Consider the following 7,500-nt stretch of genomic DNA (forward strand, 5'->3'; position numbering starts at 1 on the left):
GAGGTGGTGTGCCTGCATATGGAAGGTGACAAGTGGGTGGCAGCCATCTTGTCCTCTGACTGACATCTATCCTCATAAAGATGGAGGTGGCTGACTGTCACGTGACCTAATGCTCAAGGTAGCTTTTGTGTCCAGCCTCTAGGTGGCCTAGTTTGCATGTGCAGAAAGGTGAGGAGGCTCCCTAAAGCAGCCAGAACCCTTGACCATCCACAGACAGCCTCATACTGTCTTTTGTTATACTTTTAAATGCCAGACTCTGAATTGGTCAGTCTAAATTCTTTTGGTTTAATTAAATTATAATTAAAATGCATAATAAATGAAAAATATAACCAGTCATTCTGAAACCCCTTTTGTGTAACTCAGACTGTAGAATAAGCTAGCTGCAAAGTTACAGTGATCCACCTCCCTCTGCCAGCACTGCCACAACCACTGCCTGTCAAAAGCAAAAATCATAAAAAGGAAGAGGGGAGAGGGAACAAAAATAAGAAGATAAGAATCGCCGGGCGGTGGTGGCGCACGCCTTTAATCCCAGCACTTGGGAGGCAAAGGCAGGCAGATTTCTGAGTTCGAGGCCAGCCTGGTCTACAAAGTGAGTTCCAGGACAGCCAGGGCTACACAGAGAAACTCTGTCTCGAAAAACCAAAAAAAAAAAAAGAAGATAAGAATCGTAGCCGGTCATAGTGGTATACAACTTTCATGCCAGCATTTGAAAAGCAGAGGCAGGCTCTTACTGGATTGAGGCCTACAAAGTGTCTTCAAGACAGCCAGGGCTGCTTACACTAAGAAACTATGTATGAAAAGAATAAATTTAAGAAAGAAAAAAAAAAGAAAAGAAAGAAAAAAAAAGAAAAGAAAGGAAGGAAGGAAGGAAGGAAGGAAGGAAGGAAGGAAGGAAAGAAGGAAGGAAGGAAGGAAGAAAGGGAGAGGGGGGAACAGAGAGAGGGAGCAGAAGAAAAAAAGAAAGAAAAAAAAGAAAAAGAGAAACAGGCGTCTTTAGGAGTTAGTGTTACTTGATTGGAGATATCATTTCTCTGTGTAGGCAGGCAGGCAGGCAGACAGCCATAGTTGTTTGCTTTAGTTTAGCTTGGTTTGGTTTTCAGGAAGTGTTGCCGAGGTCATACACAAGCACAGGCCCAAGAAATAAATAAATAAATAAATAAATAAATAAATAAATAAATAAATAAATAAGAAACACACATCTGGGAGGGGGGGGCTAGCTTGGCCATGGAGTCACACACACACACACACACACACACACACACACACACACACACACTAATAAAATCAGGACATCCAGTGTCTTGGCCATCAATAGTGTGACATTCATGTCTTAAATTGCAAACCAGAAAGTCAGTTGCCCACGTACAAGTCTCTTTCTTCCAAGTAAGATGTCAGTTCCCAGGGAGGCCTTGGGAACTTACACTTTACTCACTCACACCCTACTCAAAATAGAAGTCTGATTCTAAGTAGTCTGTGCACTGAATCGGTGGTTTGGGTGTCTCTCTTGTGTTGGGGCAGGGCGGGGGTTCCATCCCCAGTGCAGGTTCTAGGAGCAAATGCCAGAAAAGTATACACATGTGCGGGTGTAGGAAATGCTGCTGGGTGGTCAGTTTGAGTCCAAGCCTATTGCAGATAACTATAGAACAAAGGAAGCAGTTCGATTTGCTTCTATCTTGATTGGTTTCTGAGGACACATCCAAGGAGAATATGTAATCAATTCTGGCAGTAACAGCAGAATGGCAGGCTAGCCAGGTAAGAGGTTACCTAGCCCTTATCTAATCTGAAGTAGGCCTTCACATTCCATCTAGGCCTTAATAGTTTCCTCAGTCCTTAACATTCCATCTAGGCCTTACTCTTTTACCTATACCTTAACAGACAGCAGCTTTGCCCTCTGAGCCATCGCACAGGCATGTATAGATCAATGAATATCTTTCTCTGTATTCATTTATTTATGAGAGACAAAGTCTCTGTACATGGTGCAAAAACATACAAGACAGACCAGGCCGGCCACTCAATAATTTCTGCAGGCATGTGATGGAGGTGGCATCCAAACTGTGTAAGCAGTTCCATGCCACGTAGTTATCATTATTTGTTTTATGTATGTATGTTTGTATGTGTGAGATTACTTAGTTAGTTTCGTATTTAATTGAACCAGGGTTATTTGGGGGGGGGGGGGGGAGGAAATTTTTTTCTATATATACAAGCAATTGTAATTTGTTATAGTGTCCCTCCCTTTTGTGAAGTTTGGATTGGGTTTTGCTTGGGATTGTTTGTTTGTTTGTTGGTTGGTTTTTCCAGACAGGGTTTCTCTGTGTAGCCCGGGCTGTCCTGGAACTCACTCTGTAGACCAGGCTGGCCTCCAATTCAGAAATCTGCCTGCCTCTGCCTCCAAAGTGCTCCCAAAGGCATGTGCCACCACTGCTCTGCTGTACTATTTAAACAGCCCACCCCCCCCAAAAAAAAAGAGCAACAGCAAAACTGCAAATGTTCCTTCCTTCTCTGCATATCCAATCCAACCACTCCCAGCTAACTTAGGTAATGTGCGTTTCTGTGCCAGTTGATTATATATATATATATATATATATATATATATATATATATATATATATATAATACTGTGTGTGTGTGAAATACAATACAATAAAATAAAATTAAGATGCTCAATTTCTTCACAAGCTTTGTTTTATTTTATTTTTGAAGGTTTTATTTATTTTTTTATTTATATGAGTACACTGCAGCTGTCTTCCAACACACACCAGAAGTGTGCATCGGATTCCAAAGTCACCATGTGGTTCGTGGGAATTGAACTCAGGACCTCTGGAAGAACAGTCAACGCTCTTCAGACCTTCACACACGTTTTATTTTATTAAGCATTAAACATGAAGTAGAAATCATTTAAATATTGTCCAGATTGGCCTTACCAATTCCTAAATTGCTGGCAGGGTGAGGCTTCTAGTGAAAGTCTTCTAGTGAGCGGAGGCTTCCTCTTTCTGTTGGGGTGTGTTATCAACTCCATTACCATTTCCAAAGATCTCGGTGTGAGCCTATTGTTTGGTTCAGTGGGTTGCCAGAGCAAATGTGGACCTGAAAGGACAGTGAGTTCAGAGAATTCACACTGAAATCATCACTCAGGGACTTGAGGCAGAAAACTAGCCAGCCAGCCTCTGGATAGACATGGCTCAGCAGTTCAGAGAACCAGACCATCGCAAATAGTCCACAAACCTGCAGGGACGACTTGCAGATCCCTTCCCCCCACCCACCCCTCCCCCAGCCCCACCCAAACATAGGGAGAGAAGGCAGTGAGGGGGAGGGGGAGGTGTTGTGAGAGAATTTAGATAGCTCGAACAAATAGCTGGAGACTTCATTCATTTACTTCTTTTATTGAGCGTATGGTGAAAGAGGGAAAATGGCTCAAAAGGGAGGGAGGGAGGGCAGACCGTCTTCCCATGCTGGGATCATTCATGCTTTAAGAAGGAATGCAGGAGGCTGGAGGCTCAGCGGTTAAGAGCCCTGACTGCTCTTCTGAAGATCATGAGTTCAAATCCCAGCAACCACATAGTGGTTCACAACCACCCACAATGAGATCTGGTGCCCTCTTCTGGTGTGTCTGAAAACTGCTACAGTGTACTTACCTATAATAAATGAATCTGAAGAAGGGGGAGGAGGGGGAGGGGGAAGGCAGCCAGTCAGTCCAAAGGTGCTGGTGTGCACTCTAGGTGCTTTATCAAAAAGCCTTTAGTTCTGCTCTCCCATTTGATTCCCAAAGGGCAGTCTTGGAACCCTGTGCAGAGATAGATAGAAATGGCAACCACAGCAAACAAGCTAGTTAGTGAGTGAGTGAGTGAGTGAGTGAGCAGAGCAAGAGAGCTGGCTGGCAAAACACACAAAGCCAAAAGAAATGTCTGTCAAGTTTGGCCCCACAAAACAAAGCAAGCTCACATACATTCCCTGAGACTCATCCCTGGCTACAGGGAGTGTGATGTCCCTGAGTATTTTTGGAAGAAAGAAAGAAAGAAAGAGAGAGAGAGAGAGAGAGAGAGAGAGAGAGAGAGAGAGAGAGAGAGAGAGAAAGAAAGAAAGAAAGAAAGAAAGAAAGAAAGAAAGAAAGAAAGAAGGTGGTGTCCTTCCTACATCCCCCTTGCATGAGCTAGAGGTTTCTTTTCCTCCTCCTCCTCCTCCTCCTCCTCCTCCTCCTCCTCCTCCTCCTCCTCCTCTTCTTCCTCTTCTTCTTCTTCTTCTTCTTCTTCTTCTTCTTCTTCTTCTTCTTCTTCTTCATTTTTAGTAGAGGCAGAGAGAGTAGAGAAGTAGCAAGAGAGAAAGAAGTAAGAGAACAAGAGAGGAGCTAGAAGTTTATTAAGTTTACCTCACAAAACAGTCTGTGTTGATTGATGCCAGGATGAAGGAAGAGAGAAAGACAGAGAGACAGAGAGACAGACAGAGAGACAGACAGACAGACAGACAGACAGACAGACAGACAGACAGAAAGACAGAAAGACAGAAAGACAGAAAGACAGAACTAGGTTGGTGAGAGAAATGGCTCAGCAGGTAAAACAGTGATTTTCCAAAGGCCCTGAGTTCAACTACCAATCACCTGTAATGAGATCTGACACCCTCTTCTGGTACATCTTAAGTCAGCTACAGGGTACTTTAAATAAATAAATAAATAAATAAATAAATAAATAAATAAATAAATAAATAAATAAATAAATAAATGGAAGGAAGGAAGGAAGGAAGGAAGGAAGGAAGGAAGGAAGGAAGGAAGATATATATTGTCTCAGGGCAGTCCCAAAAACTCAGTCCTTTAAGCCTCTGGTAAACTCTGAAGGGGTAAGACGTACAAATTCATCAGTCCTGCCTGCCTGCAGGTTGTGCCTTGCTTACTTCACTAAGACCCAAACTTTGTTTGATGTTTTTTGTTGTAGTTGTTGTTGTTATTTTGGTTTGGTTTGGTTTGGTTTGGGGTTTTTTTTTTCTTTTTTTTTTTTTTGCCTCTGCCTCCCAAGTGTTGGGATTAAAGGCATGAAGCACCACACCTGACTGGTGTCGGAACAAGTAAGAAAGTAAGTAAGTAAGTAAGTACATACATACATACATACATACATACACACATACATACATAAAGAGGGGACACACATGCCTAGAGGTTGTTGTTGTTTTACAGCTTTATTGTACAAAGGCAGAGGGAAAGAGAGAAGGTAGAAAGAGGGAGAGAGGCCACGTGGAGAGGAGGAAGGATGCCTAAGGTTTTAAGATGCTCAATTTCTCCACAAATTTTATTTGGAGAGCTGGCTCAGTGGTTAAGAGCACTGTCCTCTCTTCCAGAGGTCCTTCCTGAGTTCAATTTCCAACAATCATGTGGTGGCTAACAACCATCTGTCGTGGGATCCCATGTATTATTCTGGTGTGTGTCTGAAGACAGCTGCAGTGTAGTCGTATAAACAATGCCTGCATGCATGCATGCATGCATGCATGCGTACGTACATACATACATACATACATACATACATACATACATACATAATGTTTAAAAAAAAATAGAGCCAGGCAGTGGTGGGTGGGCACACACCTTTAATCTCAGCACTTGGGAGGCAGAGGCAGGCAGGCGGATTTCTGAGTTTGAGTTCAGCCTGGTCTACAGAGTGAGTTCCAGGACAGCCAGGGCTACACAGAGAAATCCTGTCTTGAAAAAAAGAAAAAGAAAAAAAACAAACAAAAAAACAAAACAAAACCAAAAACACCAAAACCAAAACCAAAATTTAGAAATAGCAAGCCATGTAAATACTGTCCAGAAGATTCTGTCCTTAGAAGTAGCAGAACAGGGCTGGGTGAGAATGAGTGAGTGAATGGGCCTTCCTCTTTCTGATAGGGTGTGTTATCAACTCCATTACCATTTCCAAAGGGCTACATTCCTCTGGAGCAACGTGGACCAGAAAACAAAGAGTTCAGAGAGAAAGACACAGATGTGCAGGTCCCTACCCCCACGAGGAGATGGCGGCTTGGGGTGGGGAGTAGGGGGAGGTGTAGAAGGGGAATTTAGGTAGCTTAGACAAATAAATAACTGGAAACGTCATTCATTCTTTTATTTATTTTATTTTACTTTATTTTATTTTATTGAGTGTATGGTGGAAGAGTGAAACTGGGTCAAAAGGGAGGGAGGGAGGGAGGGAGGGAGGGAGGGAGGGAGGGAGGTCTTTCCCATGCTGGGAAAAATCTGTGCCTTGGGAAGGAAGGCAGCCAAACGGGTTAGTGCTAGTGCGTAGTCCATTGTGGTGCTTTATCCAAAAGACTTTGGTTCTGGCCTCCCATTTTATTCTCAAAGGGCAGTCTGCACGGGTACAAAGGGAAACCATGTCAAACCAAATGAAGTCAAGCAAGCAAGCAAAACAATTCATTGTACAAAGTCAAGCAAGCAAGCAAAACAATTCATTGTACATAGCCGAAGGAGAAAAAAAAAGTTAAAGATCACTTTGTTAGAACTTTTCTATATTTTAAGAAACATTAGGGCTGGTGAGATGGCTCAGCAGGTAAGAGCACCCGACTGCTCTTCCAAAGGTCCTTAGTTCAAATCCCAGCAACCACATGGTGGCTCACAACCATCCTTAACAAGATCTGACTCCCTCTTCTGGTGTGTCTGAAGACAGCCACAGTGTACTTACATGTAATAAATAAATAAATCTTAAAAAAAAAAAAAGAAAAAAAGAAACATTATACGGCTTGATATCCAAACTCTCTGGTCCACTAACATATCGCTCAGACAATGCTACCCAATGCAAAGCCTACCTCTTCCTCCATGATTGTTCCCCACTATGGATGTAGCCTGCATTGTGTGTGTGGGTTATGAAAAACAGAAAGGCAGGAGGAATTGGCTGACGGACCTCCTTATCTGAAAGAAAGAAAAGAGAAAGAGAAATGAAGCAATATAGATGTAGCCCAGTATTTTATTTTTTCCTCAGATTAAGAAAAGTAATCTTTACAAAAATCTAGCCATATCACTGTAACCTTCATCCATTCCGTTGAGATACCCGAGAGATACCTGACACCCCACAAACACCCAAATCGGAAACAAAAGAAACCTCCCAGACCAGCCAACTAATTGGTCCAACTAATTTCAAATGAATAAATGAAACCGGGCCAACTAGTTGATCTCATTATGTCTAATAATAATAATAGTAGTAGTAGTAGTAGTAGTAGTAGTAGTAGTAGTAGTAGTAGTAGTAATAATGCCAGGCAGTGGTGCAGCACACCTTTACTCCCAGCACTTGTGAGGCAGACAGAGGCAGGAGGATTTCTGAGTTTGATTGAGGCCAGGGTGGTCTACAGAGTGAGTTCCTGGGCAGCCAAGACTACACAGAGAAACACTGTCTCGGGGGAAAAAGAAAAAAGCAAGCAAGCAAGCAAGCAAGCAAGCAAGCAAGCAAGCAAGCAAGCAAACAAACAAACAGCAGACAGACCACTATTTACAAGTTACCCATTTTTGGAATATATATGAAAAGAAAATCC

This window comes from Mus caroli, unplaced genomic scaffold, assembly GCF_978045245.1.
Source record: "Mus caroli unplaced genomic scaffold, Mus_caroli_1 scaffold_56, whole genome shotgun sequence".
NCBI classification, from domain to species: Eukaryota; Metazoa; Chordata; class Mammalia; order Rodentia; family Muridae; genus Mus; species Mus caroli.